Below are 19,698 nucleotides of genomic sequence, written 5' to 3'. Positions count from 1 at the left end.
AATCAATTTGAAAGTAAATAGTATTGAACACTGATACCTAATATTTGTTTCTCTTTCCTGTCCAGTAGTGTTGTGCAGATGAATAGAGATACGCTAAACCTTCAGTTTTCATTAGTGTAGAATTCTCACTGAGTGTAAACAGAAATTGACATTGGAAACACCAGCCATGTAAAAGGAGAATCTAGTTGTGAATATTTAATGATCATCGTTTATTTCCGTGGTCTACAAATCAATGTGAATGTTGTCTGCTTTCCTTCAATAGGCCTCTCAAGTAGTGCAGATTTTTTTAAAAATCACTCTGTTGCTAAATATAAACTAACAGTTAATCTTTTGGAAGGAAGAAAGAAAAAATGCTGGTCATAGTATTTGGGGATCTAGTTCTGGAATATTTTTTAAAGTGCCAGTGTTCTCTTCTAGTTTAATTACAATGTAATGGAAAGCTTATCTCGGGCATATTTTCTATGCAGATTGCTGTAACTTGGAAGCTATCCTATTAAATTTCAACAAGATTATAAATCAGAATTTGGTTCAGAGATGGAAAAGATGGAAGAAGCCAGGAACAATAGGAAGATATGAAATGATAAAGAACCTTAATAAGAATTCATATAGAAATACATGGCAATGGTGCAGTGTATAAATTCAAGAACAGCTATGAATTTTACTGGCGACAGTGCATACCAAAAAAGAAATAATGAGGTCTTTTGGAAATTACATTGAATGCTGAATAATTTGTTAAGGCACAAAAATAAATAATACATTTATTGGTCTCAATCATTCTGATCCACTCACTAGTTCATAGCATGGTCCTTAACATGCTATTCAAAGATAAAGCAGAGTCCTGAACCAAGAAATATATGTGAATGGTTCTACTGATCTATTCATGAACAAAAATACCACAATGGGAATTATATTGATAAGTAAAAAAAACTGGGATCTTGAATTTCTCAGAAGAAAAGGAAAGCAAAAGGGCAAATGTTTATATTTCTGGGAAAATGAACTCTTCCAGAAATTATTTCAATGTAAAATAATCTAACTTGAGATAAACGTAAAGAAGTAATAAACAAGTCCCAAATGATAGAAGAGAACCAATAAAGTTTTAAAGAGCAAGAAAATTTTCTTGCAAGGTTATTTATTTTCTATTTTAACATATGTTCTATGTTTCAATAAATCTTTTTTATTGCCCAAATCAAGGAGACAAGAGGGAATAGACATTCTGGCAAAAAGATTTTAAGGGAAGGGGAACTAATATTTGGAGTACTTACTCCTCAAAATATTATGTCAAGCAATAAATAAATATAATACATCAGAGTGCTAGAAACTTTGAACTGACCACTAGAACATGACAGGGAAAACTCTGTTAAGGGATACAGACCTGTACAGAACCTACATATTTATATATTTTACTGTGTATACGGTAGTTTAAAATAATAATGAAGAAAGATTACTAAGAGCAAAATCTTCTTAACTGATATTTGCATTCTGCTAAAAAAATGAAGGACTAATATCTGATAAGCTATGAAGCATTTTGAGAAGAGACCTTGTTTCATTCAGAGGCTTGGTGCCAGAATAAATGGTATTTATTTACTGTTTCAGGGAGAAACAATGGAAGAGAATGAATGTTTGGTTTATGTTTTCTTCTAGGCTAAGAACATAGCTAAAGTTGAAGATGTTTAGAACTCTCCAGACCCTTTCATTTTTTTTCATTCAAAACAACTAGTGCTGCTAAAAGTACATCTCTTAGATTAAATGCTTCACCTGCCATGTCAAATTTTCCTTCTGAGGCTACAACCCTTTTTTTTATCTTGGAGAGAAAAATTAGAAAAATTATATAGTTTTCTGGATTTTCTTCACTGCCCAAGGAGATTGCTCAAAAATAGATACTTAATAGGGTGTGTTCTAGGTTTAACTGCAGAATGAAAAATTATTTTTATTTATTTATTTGTATTTCATCATTATTAGTTTTAGAACTAATTCAAGGCAGCAAACCTATCCAATGCACCTTCCTGCTACTATTTTCCCCACAATATCCTGGTGAGGTGAATTAGGCTGAGATAGAGTAACTGGCCCAAAGTCATCCAGTTGACATAGCTAAGGCAGGACTTGAACTCCTCTGGTTTTAAACCTGGTGCCATAACCACTAGACCAAATTAGCTCTCTATTTTAAAATACTATATTTTTCGCACTATAAGATACTCTGGACCATAAGACACACCTAGCTTTTGGAGAAGAAAACAAGAAAAAAAATCTGCTTCTGCCTTCCAGCAATTTGCCTCCTTGCAGCAAATAGTAAACAACTTAGTCAGCTTCAGCACAGCCTGATTTAGCATGAGCAGCTGATTGGCGGTTGGATCTGCCTCCTAGAATACCACCAATCAGCTGTTCCAGGCTGCGGGGATCGCCACCACCTATCACCACCATCGCTGCCTATTGCCACCTCTACCTATTGCCACCTCCACATGACCCATTTTCAGCCTCCAATGCCTCATTTTCGGCCTCCGTTCAGAGATGGCGGCGGCAGCAGCGATCCCCACAGCCTGGAAAAGTGGATCAGCGGTATTCCGGGAGACCAATACAACTGCCAATCAGCTACTTGTGTTAAATCAGCCTATGCTTAAGCTGACCAGGCTGTTTGCTGCAAGGAAGCAAATTGCTAAGAGGCAGAGGCCGAAGGGTGGGAGCCGGTGGGTGGGCAGGGCTTCCACAACATTTGCTCTATAAGACGTACAGACATTTCCACCCACTTTGGGGAGAGGGAAGTGTGTCTTATAGACCAAAAAATACGGTAATTATAATAACTATTTATTTATAATTTTTATATATGACCCTCTAACAAAAGTATCTATTATTAAAGTGGATCTTTTTATCTGAAGACTAAGAATTCATGCAATATTTGGGCAGAAGAGGAGAGTGACTGGCCCAGGGCTACCCAATTGGTTTTCACAGCTAAAGTGGGACTAGAACTCACAGTCTCCTAGTTTTTCGTCTGGTGGCCTCTTTATGGTGGGTGTTCTGATTTTTGGATCCAGAAAACATGTCCAACCTTTCCAATATTCTTTTTGCAAAATCAGTTTTTAAAAACTGACAAGTTAAAATGGAGTCATTTTGAAAACAATTTAGTTTATACATAGAGATTAATATAATTATAGTACTATCAGCTAGCATAATTATTTAATTCATGAATTTCTAAACAGAGAGATGACATTTAAAGGCATGCAAACCTATGTCCAAAAATGGTGAAAGCAAGTGTTTTACAACAATATGCCAAGATACAAGATGAGCTAACCATGTCTTTCTCTGTTTTGGTTTATTCTTGGTTTTGCTCTTACTTTTTTTGTGCTTTGTATCAGAGGTGGGTTTAAAATCCCAGCACTACTGATTCGCTCATACTTACTTGTGCCCTCGCGCAGAAGTGTCCAGGTGAGTGGAGCCTCCCACCGCCACCACTACCTGTTCGGCCGATCTGGGCTGAACCAGGAGCAACCCACCTCTGCTTTGTATATATTGCTTGCCCCCAAAGAAAGTAGCAAGAGAAATATGTATGTATGAATTAGCATTCTCTTCAGGTAATTAAGAAGCAGGGTTATTTTTACCATTCTCTTCTTAGATTAGTCTAAAGCAGTATCAACATAACTTGTCTTGGCAAGATGGGTGACATAGAAGCTTAATAATAAATGAACATTACTTTCATTTTTAAACTCATTTCTCCTGATTTTGACAAAGCAGATAGTAGGTTAGGAACCAGTAATACATTTGAGTAAATGTAGATTGTAGAATTAGAGTGTTTCTACATTTATTATTTATTAATTTTTCTAATGTTATTAGCAAAAGTTTCTGATTTTGAATTTTCCAATATTAGCAGAAAAAGAGTATCCCAATCATATGCACAGTACCTTAAATTATCCTGTTAAAATGAATGATGCCTGATATAACAAGGAATGGAATTTTGTTAAGAAGAGCTAAAATTTCTATTCAGTTCTGAAATTAAATATAAATACAATTGTTTTGTACCAAGGTGTGGTTAATGGATCTTCAAGTTCCGCTTTAAAAAAACAATACCACAGCATAAAATTTATCCTACTTGAGAAAGGGTCGATTAGTGAATAAAGAATTAGAATTCCTGTTATGCATCAGTAAAACTTTAAAGTAAGCACTTTGATGTAGTGGCTAAGGCACCAGGCTAGAAATGGGAAGACCCTGAGTTCTGCCTTAGGCACATAGCCAGCTGGCTGATCTTGAGCCAGTCACTTTCTCTCGGCCTTAGGAAGAAAGCAATGACAAACCACTTCTGAAAGATCTTGTCAATAAAACTGCACAATCTTCTCCAGGCAATCGCCAGGAGTTATAAGCTGTCTTGAAAGCACCAAAATAAAATAAAATAAAGACACAAGAAATCAAGCATTTTGTAAATAAACCTATCAACAGGATAGAGGACTTTTGCAGCATTTCCAAAATAAGTATGTAAGATTGAGATTGTCTTGGCAACGTCTCGGCGAGGTCACACATATATCAAAAGGCTTTGTAAGTATATGTGGAGAACATTTTTACCAACATGCCTTTACTTCTTTTCTACTTAGTGCCACAAACTGTTGAATCTAAATCTTACAAAACAGACAATCTGACTGGGTTTTGTCTCTTTCTTCAGTTTATGGATAGCATTCAGCCTTTCCAATCCTGATGTTTTCAAGATCTTGGATTACCATTCCCACTGTCTGCAAATTGTTGAAGTTATACAGGTAATCCTTGACTTATGACCACAACTGAGCCCAAAATTTTGGTTGCTAAGTGAGACAGTTGTTAAATGAGTTTTGCCCCATTTCTCACCACAGTTGTTAAGGAAATCACTGCAGTTTCTGTTAATAACATGGTTGTTAAGTGAATCTGGCTTCTCCATTGACTTTGCTTGTCAGAAGGTCACAAAAGGTGATTACATGACCCTAGGACACTGCAACCATCATAAATATGAGTCAGTTGCCCAGCTGCTGAACTTTGATCATGTGACCATTGGGATGCTGCAATGGTCATAACTATGAAAAATGGTCATGAGTCACATTTTTCAGTGCCATTATAACTTTGATCACTAAACAAACTGTTGTAAATCCAGGACTCCCTGTAATTCATACATGTGTAGTGAATCTCATTAGGGATATTTGTAGTAGAAAAAATTCATCTGGTAGAAGAGGAAGAGGTGTGGTGAGATTGTGTATTTCTCTAGGTTCATCTGATATAGATTTATAAGGGCAGAGCTATCGTTAAAAGCATCAATTTCAGATGGCAGACAGAGGCAGGAAAATGCTCCATTCAGCTTTTGCCCCCAACTAGCCTGCTGTCATTCCTTTAGAAGTGTTGAAATAAAACTAAATTCAACCAGTACCAACTTTTCAATTATTTCCACAACTTATAGGCACAGGAAAACAACTTGCAAAACATATTTTCCCCATAAATTCTGTTACTGGTATGAATGTGTATTCATCTCTTTTGTCAAGAAAGTGAAGGATAAACTCAGGGATAGTGGCAGGTTTTTCTTTCATATATAGATTGTTTGAGGATAGTTTAATTATTGTACTGGAGTATCAGACCAGTTTGGAGAAAATGAAGAATCATTCTTTGGACTGATAAAAAATGCAATTCTTTTTAAGAATGGGAAGAAAGTGTTGCTAGAAAACTGAAAGCATATGAGCTTGTCTAGTTTTGGTGAAAATGCTATTGTGCCTTTTTTCAGTTTCTATGGTATTTGGGGAAAAGGAAGAAGTGTTGAATGGCAAAAATTACCCTAAATGTTAGATTGGAAGCAGACTATTCTTTAACACATCTGTCAGATAAGCTCCAAAGTACGCATGTGATATTGATTAATCTTACTTGAAAATGTAATGCTGTTGGACTCAAGGGAACATCAGAATTTTTTAATTAGGCAAGTTCATTATATCATGATAGATTGATAGATTATAGATGGACCCTGGTAGCATAGTGGTTAAAGTGCAGTATTGTAGGCAAACTCTACCCACAACCTGGAGTTTTATTCTGGCGGGACTTAACCTTCCGAGGTTGGTAAAAGGAGGATCCAGATTGTTGAGGGCAATATGAAAATAATGCTTACATTGTAAGCTGCCCAGACAGTGCTGGAAAGCACTATGGGACAGTATATAAGCCTAAATGCTACTACTATATTAGTGTCTGTATGTGTGTGTGTGTGAGAGAGAGAGAGAGAGAGACAGACAGACAGACAGACAGACAATGGATTAATCCAGTTGAGGCATGAATTAGTTTTTATAAAAGTAAACAAACAGCACTCCTTTAGAGAATGTAATCCCTGAGCAGCAATTCTTGTATCTGTATCTTTACCTAGAATTATAACCTATTGCACTAGCTTTCTCCCTCAACTTTATGGAAAGTGTAACCCTAAGATTGTGTTTTCACATATGCATTTCAAGTTTTCACAGTCAATTTCAATAAAGTGTTGTCTTAGCCTATCCTTGTTCCTATTTTGGGTGTTTGAAAGCCAAATTATTATGGAAATAGTATTGTTGAATATGGATATAAACAACTAGTTATACATCTGAGACTAATAGAATTAAATAGGACATTTCCCATTTAAATTGAGAAATGTTAATATGATTTGATACAGTTAGTGTACAAAATGAAAATGTAATAAAATATATATGCTTCAAATCAGTTTTGGATCATCCAATATAATAGGTGCTGAAATAACATTGTCTCCCTTTAGTAACCCTTCAATATTTTTTCACTTATCTTTTGCACCTTTTTTCTTATCACTCCCACTCTATTTAAAATTCCATTTAAAAAAATGTACAATACCCATATAAAAATCAGTGCTTCTCAAACATATTTATGTACATTATTTGGGACTAACTGGCATATGATCCAGCAGGGCTCTTCATATATTATTCAGTTTTATCTTTCATTAAAAGATTACTCATTTACTACTATAAATTCCCTTTCTCCATTATAAAAATGAAGAAAAACTTGAAGCTGTATATTTTTGGTTGTGGATTATCTAGTATATATGTAGGTAACAAAGGAAAAAAGTAAGGGAGTTTTGTGGTTTTCTTGTCATATAACTATATAATTAGAAAAGAGATTCAGCTATTTAATCTGCTTTTTTCATACTATATGACTTGTTCTGAGAAATCTGTGTTACAAACATTTATTCTCTAAAAAACTATCCACACAAAAATACTCTTAAAGGAAGCGTATCACATAACTGAAAGACAGTCTTTTTTTCTAATGTTCAAGAAGAAATGATGTTTTTCTTGTGGGTAGAATACAGAACTGATACTATTGAAACTTTTGTGCCCTTCTCTTTATGCTGTTTTCACCATAATTATATTGAACTCCATGCAAACAGTATTTTATTATGGACATCTGCTGTCTTGCACAATAACTGGTTGCCAATTACTATAAACAGTATAATAGAATTGCAGCATGCTTTGCTCCAAGAATGAATGCTACTTTTTAGGGTAGCCAGTCCATGTTATTCTTATTATCTGCAATTGCTATTATATCTGATATCATAATAAAAATAATAATCCCTTTTACATCTGACAAAAAAGTCATTCTTCTTAAAAACATTTGTGGTCATTTTTATTTCTTCCTCCAGCTGGTTAGGTTTTATGTATCGTTTTGCTTTTATTAGTATGAGAGACACTTATAAAGGAGCTGGCATCTTTAGGCAGCCTTCGGAAGGCTGAAATCACCTGGTTATGTTCATTTTAGATGAGTATATAATTGCTGTGCTATATAAGACCAAAGACTTAGCTACTTCAATATTCTTGATCTCAAGGTAACTAATCGTGCCCGGGGGCCACCACTGAAATAATATTGAAAAATTAATTTCCTTTTTGTTTTTCCTAACGCTCTTTAAAACTGCTCAGGTTGGCTTCATTGCTGTATCTTCCAGAAACAGATTTTAATTGAATTTGGAAATGGTTTAAGAAGTCCTGTCTTTATTAATTTGGTTTTGGCACACTTTGGGTTCCTTTGAGCATCTATCAGGATCCCAGAAACACACCTTCTGTATAGCAGAGCTAGATCTCTGAAAGGGCATTCCCCAGAGATTCAGATAGCACTGAATCAGATATTCCACTGAGATTCAAACACTACTGGTGTGGTGAAGAGCTGGCTCTTTGTGCAGGCCTTTGACAAGTGTGATTAATTTAGGGTGACCAGACGTCCCACATTTGGCGGGACAGGCATGCCTTCTCATAATTTTTCCCACGTCCCGGGCCATTCCCAAAAGATCCCGCATAATTTTGGCGCCTTCTTCGACTCGCTCCCCCGCCCATCCGTTGCCGCTCGCATGGGCGGGGTAGCATAGCGAGTGAGCGGGCGGATGGGCAGGGGAGCAAGCTCGCCTTTCCAGCTCCACTTCCGGACAAGCCGTGGGAAAGCCTCCGCGAAAAGAGCCACTTGGGGCCGCCGCTTCTTCTCCGAACTCAGAGTAAGTGACGGGCAGGGCGAGTGAGCAGGCGGATGGTGGTGGGATCGCCGCCCGCTGCACTGCAGCTGACTCACCCCGGGCCGGGCGGGCTGGGAGGCTTTGGGCATCCGGGTGAGAAGAGCACGGAGGAAGGCAGAGCGGCGCTCGATGCGACTCTGCTACTTCTGCTGGAGGAGCCCCTAGATAGGGAAGGCGGGTGGTGGGGCGGAGCAAGGGAGCGCAAGCGGCGGATACTGGGCTCATATGCAGACGGAGCTCTCCAGGCACAGGAGCACTGGAAAAGTGCTCCACTCATGCACCCACCAGGACGGAGCACGCTCGCTCGCTCGCTCCAGCCCTGCCTGCCGGCACGCTAAAGTGCCAGCATGACTTTGAAGTGCTGGCTTGCCGCTTGTCTTCCATGTCGGCCCGCGTGAAAGGCAATCCAGCCCTTCAAAGTCCTGCCGGCAGTTTAGAACTCGGCCGCCATTCAGCAAAACATCTTTTGCTGAACGGCGGCCGAGGGGCACGCTAAAGTGCCGGCATGACTTTGAAGGGCTGGCTTGCCACTTGCCTTCCACGTCGGCCCGCGCAGAAGGCAATCCAGCCCTTCAAAGTCATGCCGGAAGTTTAGAACTCGGCCGCCATTCAGCGAAACATGTTTCACTGAATGGCGGCCGAGGAGCATGCTAAAGTGCCGGCATGACTTTGAAGGGCTGGCTTGCCGCTTGCCTTCCACGTCGGCCCGCACAGAAGGCAATCCAGCCCTTCAAAGTCATGCCGGCAGTTTAGAACTCATCCGCCATTCAGCGAAACATCTTTCGCTGAATGACGGCCGAGGGGCACGCTAAAATGCCGGCATGACTTTGAAGGGCTGGCTTGCCGCTTGCCTTCCACGTCGGCCCCCGCAGAAGGCAATCCAGCCCTTCAAAGTCATGCCGGAAGTTTAGAACTCAGCCGCCGTTCAGTGAAACATGTTGGGTGGGAGACAAGAAGGGGGCAGGCTTTATGCGGCCAGCTCCGTCTGAACTCGGGCGCCATTGTTGGCTTGAGAACCACTCTCTTTGGTTCACGAGGACGCGCTGGTTTCGTCTATTTCAGCAAACGCGGTGACGCTAACTGCGCCAACAGAAGCTACTGGTTGGCGTGGGAGGACCCGGCTGTCTTGCCTCCACGGCTTTCGTTGACGCCGCCACTACTGGTGCTGCTTGTGCAAGGGAGGGATTCGGGACAGGACAAGGAGCAGCTGAACGCCTCTCTTAACCTGCTTTTGAGCACTGCCTGGGCAGAAAAGACGCGAGAGCTCTTCCCAACTGCTCCAAATTGGCTGGAGGAGGAGGAGGAGGTGGTGGTGGTGGCTGATCCGCTGATGCTCAGATCCATTCCATTGTATTTGTATCCCCCGTAAGAGCCGGCGTGCATGTTGCCTGGATCTCTATAGGATCCATCCATGGATCTGCCGGCCCCATAATTTAACAGCTGATAGTCTGGGGCATTAGGGTAGCGTCCTGAGAACAAATGTACAAAGTAATAACTCATGTGGGTTTATATCTTGGAGCGCTTGATTTGTGGGGTTTGTGGTGGTTATAGCCCCCGTGCTTGAGAATTTATGATGTATTAATGAGTTATAGCGGCGGTGCCTCCCCCTCCCCCTCCTCCGCTAGGAACACCTCAGCTGGGCAGGCAGGGGTGCTCGGCTTTGCCAGCTTCAGCTCAGCCGCAGCGTAGGTCAGCAAATTTTAAGAAGAGGCACTGGACAGCCGCTTGTCTAAAATGGATAGGATCTCCTGCTTGAGGGGGGGAAGGACTAGAAGACCTCCAAGGACCCCTCCAGCTCAATTCTGATTTGACCAGAGCCCTGGTCAACAGTTGCAACACCGACATTGTGGAATGAAGGTTGCAATGGCCATTGCAAGCCACTAAATGGACTTTCCAGCCCCTGTTGTCTTTCTTAGAGAAGAATGCAGAATACCGGAGCTGGAGGTCATCTAGTCCAACCCCCTGCTCAAGCAGGAGACCTGATACCATTTCAGGCAAACTGTTGTACATTATCTTTTTCAAAACCTCCTGTGATGGATCACCCACAACTTCTGGAGGGAAGCCGTTCCACTGGTTAATTGTCCTCACTGTCAGGAAATTTCTCCTTAGTTCTAGGTTGCTTCTCTCCCTGGTTAGTTTCCATCAATTGCTTCTTGTCCTTCAGGGGCTTTGGAGAATAGGTTGACCCCTTCTTCTTTGGGGCAGCCCCTCAAATATTGGAAGACTGCCATCATGTCACTCCTAGATCTTCTTTTCTATAGACTAGAAATCCACAATTCCTGCAACTGTTCTTCATATATTTTATCCTCTGATCCCCTAATCATCATTCTTGCTTTTCTCTGCACTCTTTCCAGAGTCTCCACATCTTGAGACTGATTGATTGGTCGATCTCAAGTAGCTTCTATCCACCTCAAAGCCACAAAGTGTTTCCTCCAGGCTCTTATCACAGATCACTTATGTTACTAACTAATCAGCTGCAGTTATTCACTTAAGAACTGTGGCAAGAAAGGTGGTATAATGGGCTTAGTGACCAAAGTTACAATGGCATTGTAAAAAGTGACTGATGACCATTTTTCACACTTAGCGACCATTTTCACACTTAGCGATCGTTGCAGCATCCTCATGGTCACGTGATCAAAATTTTGATGTTTGGCAACAGTTATAATCAAGCCCCCCCCCCCCCCCCGGCAAAGGTGTCCCTCTTTACCAATCTGAAAATCTGGTCACCTTAGATTAATTCAACACCCCCACATACACATAGACACAAACATTTTTTTCTTTTTTATGTTCCCATTTGGGTTTGTTATCTCTGCTATTTAATTCTTTTTATTTGTTTTGTTTTTAAGAATTTGTAAACCATCCAGAAACTGGGAGTTCGGCATAAAAAATTAATAAATAAATAGTCAAATATTCAACTTTACTATATAACAAAAGATTCTAGCATTATGAAGGAAGAAGAACGGCAACTTGCTTTCCACTACAGAAGTGATGTGATTATTTTTTTCTAGCTTTTTAATCCTTTTGATTGCACTTTCATGTGCACTGATCCACTTTCCCAAATTTGCTTTTAATAACTGAAGTTTGGTGCACATACAGCTTTATACGAAGACACCTCTGTATCAAAAGTATTCTTTTTTATTTCTTTCTAAGAATCTCCCTTATTGTTCTTTATGTTGACAGCAGCAAGGATACTCTATGCACATGTAAATATACTCTAATTGTCACAATGGATGAAGGGCTGGAGAACTGGTGTAAATCCATGAGATTATTTACATAATTTAGCAGAGATGGCTAAATTAACTGCTCTAATCAAAGAAAAGAATACATTCAACTTTGTTTTTTTTACTTGGAAACTACTTCTGGATTTTGTGCTCAAGATGGAGAAAAGTGAAACTTTGTGTTTTGCTGTTTGTTGTTATAATACATATTCAGTACATAAAAGTAAAATGTTGAGGCTGTAATGTTAATTCTTTATTCTACTGTGCTAAAAAGAGTCAGAGGTCAATGCTTTTCTCTCTTTTTTCCCCTTTACTCTACACTTTATTTGTTCCCCTTTTCCCTTCCCCATTTTTCCACTACTTTGATCAGTTTAATAAAATTGTTTTAAAAATCATCCCAGGAATCCCTAACATGGAATTATATTTTTCTATCACTGCTGAAACACTTTGGTGTAGTGGCTTAGGCATCAGGCTAGAAATGGAAAGACTCTGAATTCTAGTCAAGCCTTGGGCACAAAACCAGCTGGGTGACCTGGGGCCAATCACTTTGACTTAGCCCAAGGAAGAAGGCAATGGTAAAATTTTCTGAGAAACATTGCCAAGAAAACTGCAAAGACCTGCCAGGCATTCTCCAAGAACTAGATATAATTAAACAGGAAAAGCTGTTGTATAAATAAATGCAAAATATTTGCCTTGTTCCAATTTTAAATGAACAAGTTGTATGAAATGTTTAAACCAACTCTGCTTTCTATGTAGATCCAAATGTGCTACCTGAGATTGGCAGATGGTCTTACCTGAACTGCTATTTTTGGGGCTGGGACAGGAGGCTCCAGTGGATGGTATTAACACACCCAATTGGCCATGAGACTGGGATGAAGATGAAGCACGCCTCTGTGCTCCACCCTTTCCTTCCAGTTTCATCGAAGCAAGCTCCCCCGAGACCTGAAAACAAGCCACAAAGGAGAACTCCCTGCACCCAAGCTAGACTACCTTAGGGCGGGAACTGGAGCCTCCTGTCCCAGCCCCGAAAATAGCAGTTCAGGTAAGACCAACTGCCATTTTCTGAAGCAAGGGACAGGAGGCTCAAGTAGATTGGACTTACCAAAGCTAAGTCCCATGGGCGGGAAAATTACTGATCTGCAATGACCTGCTAGCACTCTACGCCCGAATGCCGCATTAGCTGGTGCGGACGTATCCAACCTGCAATGCCAAATAAATGGTGAAGCTCACGTTGCCGCTCTGCAAATGTCATCTATCAGAGCCTGCGAGGTCCAAGCTGCCGAGGAGACAGCGCTCCTCATAGAATGTGCCATAATACCGGCTGGCACAGGCAGCGTCTGGGCCTCATATGCCAGGGCAATAGCTAAACGGATCCACCGACTAATGGTGGAAGACATAACCCTTTTACACAACAATGAAGTTTGGATAGACAAAAACAGTGTCTCCGACCTCCAGAAGGAGGCCGTCCACTTCAAATATATACACAGGGCCCGCTGAACATTCAACCGGTGCCACTGCTGTTCATGTTCCCTAACTGGATCCAGACAGAAGTCTGACAGTACAACCTCCTGGGAACGATGGAAAATAGAATTTACCTTTGGCATAAAAACCGGATCTAACTGCAACACAACCCTGTTGCTGTGGAACACACACAAATTCTCCCTGGAGGAAAGAGCCCCCAACTCTGACACTCATCTAGCTGACATGATGGCCACTAAAAACACCACCTTAAGGGTTAGAAGCTTCAGGCTAACCGTCGTCAACGGCTCAAAGGGTTTAGCCATGAGGGCCCGCAACACAGTAGGGAGGTTCCATGTGGGGAACCTATGGATCACTGAAGATCGCAAGTTGGAGACCCCCTTAAGAAACCTTTTAACAATGGGTAATTGGATGAGGGAAACAGGGCCCTCACCTGGAAGAACTGTAGCAAGCGCAGCAAGCTGCCTATGCAAGGGGTCCAGGGAGAGCACCTTAACCAATTTGCCCTGAACAAAGTCCAGGACCTGTGGAATGGAGGCACTAGTGGGCACTACCTGAGCGGCCTGGCACAAGGCCACAAAGAAAGCCCAGGTGGAGTCATAGATCCTCCTAGTGGATTGTCTGTGCGAAGCCTCTATGATCCTGATCACTCGTAGCGACAAGTGAGCTTCCATCAGATGCTGCTGCTCAATCTCCACATGGCTAGTTGTAGCCAGTATGGCTCTGGGTGAACTAACCTCCCCTGGCGCAGCTCTATCTCCCCCTCTGGAATCTGCCATGGAGGCCGGAATGACAGAATCATGAGTTCCGCAAACCAGGCCCTCGCAGCCAATGCGGTGCCACCAGGATCAGCTCTGCCTGTTCCCTGACTAGCTTCTAAACTACCCCAGGAATGAGGGGGAGGTAAGGAAAAGCATACAACAGCCCTTCTGGCCACCTCATGCAAAGTGTGTCGACCCCCTCCATTCCCCGAGTTGGGAACCAAAAAGAACCGGGAAAGCTGAGCATTGGCTCGAGTGGCAAAGAGGTCCACCACTGGTCATCCGAACCGGTCATTCAGACACTCTGAAACAGCTCCTGGGAGAGGCTCCATTCTCCGTTGTCCACCGTCTCTCAACTCATCCAGTCGGCCTGATGGTTGTTGACCCCTATAAAGTGCTCCGCCCGGATCAACCACAGGTGCCTCTCTGCCCAGGTGCCCAGCACCATCACCTTGGCATGCAGTGCCTTAGAATGTGTGCCGCTCTGCCGATTGATATGTGCCTTTGCTGCCACGTTGTCGGTGAGAACCAGGATGTGACAACCCTCGATGGAGGCTCGAAAGTGTCGAAGAGCCAGATGGAACACCCTGAGCTCCAACCAGTTGATGTTGTGTCGAAGTTCCCACCAAGACCACCAACCCTACACCAACTGAGACTCCAGGATTGCCCCCCAGCTGAACAGACTGGCATCCATGGTGAGGACAAGGCACTCCTGGTCCCTGAAGTCACACCCCTGGACCACTTGAGAGAGATCAGTACCTGGGGGTAGCCTCGACCCTGGCTGGCAAGCTGCTGGTGTTGGCTCTCTGGAACAACAGGAGTCGCCACTGCAAAGTCCTGGCATGCAGTCTCGCCCACGGCACTACCTTGATGCAGGATATGAGTTTTTCCAACAAGCTGGAGAGAAGGGCTATGGGAATATAATGGTCCCTGTGGACCTGCTTAACCATTTTAACCAAACTGGACCTACAGTCCAGGGAGAGAAAAACCTTTCCTGAACGGGAATCAATAACTGTCCCCAAGTGGAGGATTCTAGTGGATAGGGAAAGAGAACTCTTTTCAAAGTTAACAGAAAACCCTAACCTTTGTAGTTGTCTATAACTTGCGAAAGGGCCACCCTCGCCTGGTCCGGGGACCCCCCCAGGACGAGGACTTCATCCAGGTAGCAGTGTAACCTAATGGGAAACCCCCTCAAGTATGCCGACACTACCGCCAGCACCTTGGTGAAAGACCTGGGTGCAGAAGACCACCCAAATGGCAGGGCCCTATATTGATAATGGTGCCCCAAAAGGAGAACCGGAGGAAACACCTGTGATCTGGAAGAATGGGGATATGGAGATAAGCCTCCGTAAGATCTATAGAAGTCATGTAATCCCCCTCCCAAATACCTGCCAGAATGAATTTAAGGGAGGCCATCTTGAATTTGCGGTAAACCAAATACTGGTTCAGCAGCTTCAAGTCGAGGATAGCTCTCCAACCCCCTGAAGACTTGGGTACAAGAAACAGATTTGAATAGAACCCCCAACCCACCTGGTCCATCGGGACCGGTTCCACTGCAGCGATGTCAAGCAGATGTTTAATAGCCTGATGCATCTACCTGCATTTTTCTATGCATTGGGCTGGGGGAAACGAACGGAAGAAATTAAGAGGAATGGAAAGGAACTCTAAATGAAGGCCATGGGTGATTGTACTGAGTACCGAGGCATCTGTTGAAATTTCCGCCTAGGCCTCGGAGAAGAGAACCAGGCGATCACCAATGGGTGGGATTGGGACCGACCTATTTGCCCCGGCGGTAAGGGTGACCACCTCCCCCTTGAAAGGGACACTTACTCTGTTGTTGAAACCGTTGTAACTGCGCTCGGGCTGCCTCTCTGACCTGGGCCAAGAGTACCTGCTCTGCTGAGCTTCCTGTTCCTGAGGCCGGTACAAGGGCTTGCGGTAGAAGGGAGTAGACGTTTGCTCCGCCTTCTTTGCTGAGGTAGGTAGGACTTTTTTCTTGTTCTTGTCTTCCACGAGGAGCGGGTCAAGAGCAGCTCCGAACAGGGAGACCCCATGTAGTCAGCCAACGCCAGCTGCCACTTTGACTTGTTGTCCGCTTGCCAACTCCAGAGCCGAAGAAGGTGCCGAGAGGTGATGGACAACACCATAGCCCTGGAAGCGAACTTAATGGCATTCAACGAGGCATCCGCCAAAAACTCAGCCACCACTACTAACTTGTTCAGGTCCTGGTACAGCCGCACATCTTCCGAGGGAATGCGCTCCTGGAGCTTCTCCATCCACAAGATAGCCATGTGATTGAAGAATAAAGCCAATGCCACAGCCTTGATGGCCCAGGCTGCAGACTGGAACATCTTCCTGAGTGTCATCTCTGCCTTTCTGTCATCTGCCTTCAGGTTGTCAGCCACATCCTTTGCCACCAGAGAAGGAGGAGACGCCAATGCGACCACAGATGGGTCCCCAGTGGGTAGCTGCAAGGCTTGGGAAAAATCTGGCTCAATGTTATAAAAATGCCTATCATTACTGCCAGGGTTAGGGAAAGCTGTGGGTTTTTCCCATTGTTTCTTCACCACTTCCAGGAAGAAGTGAAGAGCAGGAATATTCTCCTTAACAGCCTTGGGCTCAGACAAAACTGGCCCCTGAGGCTTCATTGCTGCAGACCCCTCTTTAGCTCCTTCCTTAGCCTCATTCTTGGCTGCTTCCTTAATCCCCTTCCCCTCTTGTACCTGTGCAGTGTCACGTGTCTTGCACAGAAGAGATCAGAATACCTCAGACAGGTCATGATCCCTCTGGGCCTTGTCCCCTGACACTGAACTTTCACTAATCAAGGAAGGGGAGATGGGACAGCTCACTGGAGCAGGGGGAGGGTGTGCTTGAGAGGAGCTAGTCCTAGGGGCCTTGCCTTGATCCACTACCTGGGCCTTAGCTGCCTGTTGCTGGATGCCTACCACAATGCCAGAGAAGATAGCCCTTTCAATAAGGCTCTGCAACCCCCTGGGAAGATCATCCACATCCAGGGAATCCCAGCTGGAATTCCCAGGATCCTGAGCTGCCTCAGCCTGGGGAGCCAGAATAGGCCTAGGCAAGGCCTTATCCCCTATGAGATCCTCATAAATACAGGAATCCTCCAGGCCCATTTCCTGTTCCTCCAGGGAAAGGGGTGGTGATGGGGAAATCCCCCCCAAAGAACCTTCCTAGGGAATCCGGAGAGCCTGAGGGGGCAGGATGAGACTCACCCCCAAGGGGGATCTAGAGTGAGGGGGAGAAGTACTGAGCCTACCCTGTTGGGCCCTCAACTTCTCTGTTCTAGAGAAGGTTTTGGAAATGCCTTTATGCCTCCTGAGTTCATCCCTCTGGGTGGCATGTGAGGTACGAGAAGCCCTGGCAGAGGCAGTAGGCAGCTGCCTGGAAGATGGGCCCTCCCCAGGGGAACATGGGGGTGAAGGGGACCTTCCCGCCTCCTCCACCGTCTTAGCCACATGGGATAGTGCTCACCTTCCTTGTGAAGCCTCCAAATCTCCCTCTTCACCTGCACAGGAAATGGAGAGGGCAAAGAGAACTTCCCATACAGGCAGCCCCTATGTCAACACTGAGCATGGTGTGCTTTAGGGGCGTCCGCCAAGGCTTGCTTCAGCCCCGGATGCCCACGTGCCTTCCCACAGCTCCGTGGCTCCAAAAACCTCAAAAAAAACCTCTTCGTGCCATTTCCAGCACTCTGGAGCCGCCGTGGCTTGAATCCAGCCCCGAAGACTTCAGCCAGTGTAACTGAGTGACGGGAGGCCATGGGGCTGGAAATCCCGAACCCGCAAGCCTCCCAATCGCCCAGGGGGCAGAGACCGGTGCCATGTGCTCTGCAAAGTCCAAAATGGCTGCCCCAATGCCGATTGAGCCTTCCCAGCCCCCAGCAATTCAAATCAATCTCCCTCATGGCTAGGAAGGAAACCACACAGAGGTATTTACTGGCCCTAGGAGAGAGATATTTTCCAGAGGCTACAGAGGCAAGGAGAGTTCAGTAGAGATAAAATTCGCAGAAGAAAAATTAAATAGGTCTCGTTTTTTGGCTGGGCTGAGATGAAACTGGAAGGAAAGAGTGGAGCACAGAGGCATGACTTCAGCTTCATCCCAGTCTCATGGCCAATTGGGCGTGTTAATACCATCCATTGGAGCCTCCTGTCCCTTGCTCCGGAAAACTATGCGTAGCCCCTAATCATGCATTTTATGAGTTCTGCCAGATCTTCCTTAAGTGGTTGGGTAAAACATTATAGAATGGGTTTGGTTTTGTTGCCCTTTTGGAGTTTGTAAGGGAGATAAAACAGATGTTTTAAGTCTTGTATTTCATACTTTTAATTGAAATCTTCCTCTAAAAAGAGGTGTCATGGGTCTCAACCCTTTTTGAAAAGCAAGAGTTGTCCATGAATTGTTATACACATCTCCTTAAAACAAATAAGAAAAGTTGATAGAAATCAAATTCCTTGTAAATTAGCGGCTTTATCTCTAAATAATAGAAAGATAAAACATCAGCTATGATAGAAACAGTGCCCATTTTTATTACTCTGAAATATAACCTAAATGTATACTTATACATGCAACTACACTTCAAATCAATACCATATGTATGTTATGTAGATTTAGTCAACAAATTCAGGATAATCTAATAGAAAGGGGAAGAAAGGACCCAACTGACTGCCTAATTTTAAGAAAATAACCACTTCTGTTGAGGGTTTTTTTAGAAAATACTTTGATTCATATTGCATATGAAAAGGACAATTTCTGTTTGCATAAAATTAAATTAGTGTATTATTACTCTGAATAGTCTGTCCATTGTTTATCTGCTCTGTGCACAATGAGAAGATTCAAGACTTAATCTCCAGTCAATAACATGGATATAACTTCCAAGAATGAATGCAAATTATCTTCTTCAGGAGTATAAGATTCCAATACTTTTTGTTATTTTGTATTCCTTTTTTATGTGATTCAGTAACTTGTTTCAAAACAATAATATAATTTTCTAGTCCTGATTATGAGACCTATCAAGGCAGTTTGGTGTAGTCGTTAAGACATCTGACTAGAAATTGAGAGATATTAAATTCTAGCCCTACCATAGGCACAAAGCCAACTAGGAGACTTTGGCTAGTCACTCTCACTTAGCTCTAGGAAGAAAGCAATGGCAAGACAATAGCAAAACACTTCTGAAAATATTACCAAGAATACTGCTGGGACTAGTCCCTGCAATGACCAGGAGTCAACACTGGGAGGGAGGGAGGGAGGGAGGGAGGGAGGGAGGGAGGGAGGGAGGGAGGGAGGGAGGGAGGAAGGAAGGATCAACTACTATCAGCCTATCATAATTTCTCATTTTAAAATATTGCTTTAAGAACTTTTATAGTATATTAAAGCCCATTCAATCTCTAAATCTTGTTTTAAGAAATTTGGAAGAAGCTGAAGACCAAACAGGCAAACTTCCAGCATAATTTGCATAATCCCAGACAAACTTCCATTAAAAATGCATTTGGCAGAGAAATGAATCAATGATTCTCTAGAGATTCAAATCATGCATCAATGAAAAGAAAACAGGATATCCCAAATGAAAGTTATGAAGTTACCAAATCCAGAACGTATGATGACCAGCTAGGCTAGCTGTATACATAAAAATTATGTGTCAAGTCTGCCATGGGGAATATGCATGAAGACTTTATGCTATAAAATTGTTTATTCCAAGCAAAACTAGGTTTTTTCATGGCAATGAAAAACAAAGTAGAAAGTTGGTATTTTG

The 19,698-nt window shown here is 43.0% G+C and overlaps 1 protein-coding gene and 1 pseudogene across 2 annotated transcripts in view; both read right to left on the bottom strand.

Annotated features, from left to right (window-relative positions):
• Positions 1 to 19,698, bottom strand: part of NEURL1 (neuralized E3 ubiquitin protein ligase 1) — a 194,251-nt gene that overhangs the window by 59,509 nt on the left and 115,044 nt on the right. The gene's annotated exons all lie outside the window — the stretch shown is intronic.
• On the bottom strand, positions 9,441 to 10,769 carry LOC148043638 (homeobox protein Hox-B5 pseudogene; annotated as a pseudogene).

The sequence above is a fragment of the Thamnophis sirtalis genome, unplaced genomic scaffold (assembly GCF_051295495.1).
Source record: "Thamnophis sirtalis isolate CommonGarterSnake01/CBP01778 unplaced genomic scaffold, rThaSir2_p1.2 scaffold_11, whole genome shotgun sequence".
NCBI classification, from domain to species: Eukaryota; Metazoa; Chordata; class Lepidosauria; order Squamata; family Natricidae; genus Thamnophis; species Thamnophis sirtalis.
The sequence above is the reverse complement of the archived record's forward strand: the minus strand, read 5'-3'. Positions and strand labels throughout refer to the sequence as shown.